The following is a 229-nucleotide window of genomic DNA, read 5'->3' as shown; positions in this document are numbered from 1 at the left end:
TTTGGTGCCGCTGGCCCGCGCAGGGGAGCGCCGCCGGCGTGGCCACCACTGGCACCTGCAGGGTCACACAGACACCGCCTCCGGCCTCGGTACATCCAGCATCTACCCTGCGTTGCCCGGGCAGGGTAAATTCTACCGGCCTACCCAAACTGTGGAGACGCCTGAAAGTAGCAAAGTCTGGGAGATGAAACAGAGATGAGGAATTTTGATGCCAAATAAAATTTTAAAA

This window comes from Geospiza fortis, unplaced genomic scaffold (assembly GCF_000277835.1).
Source record: "Geospiza fortis unplaced genomic scaffold, GeoFor_1.0 scaffold53, whole genome shotgun sequence".
Taxonomy (NCBI): Eukaryota; Metazoa; Chordata; class Aves; order Passeriformes; family Thraupidae; genus Geospiza; species Geospiza fortis.
The sequence above is the reverse complement of the archived record's forward strand: the minus strand, read 5'-3'. Positions refer to the sequence as shown.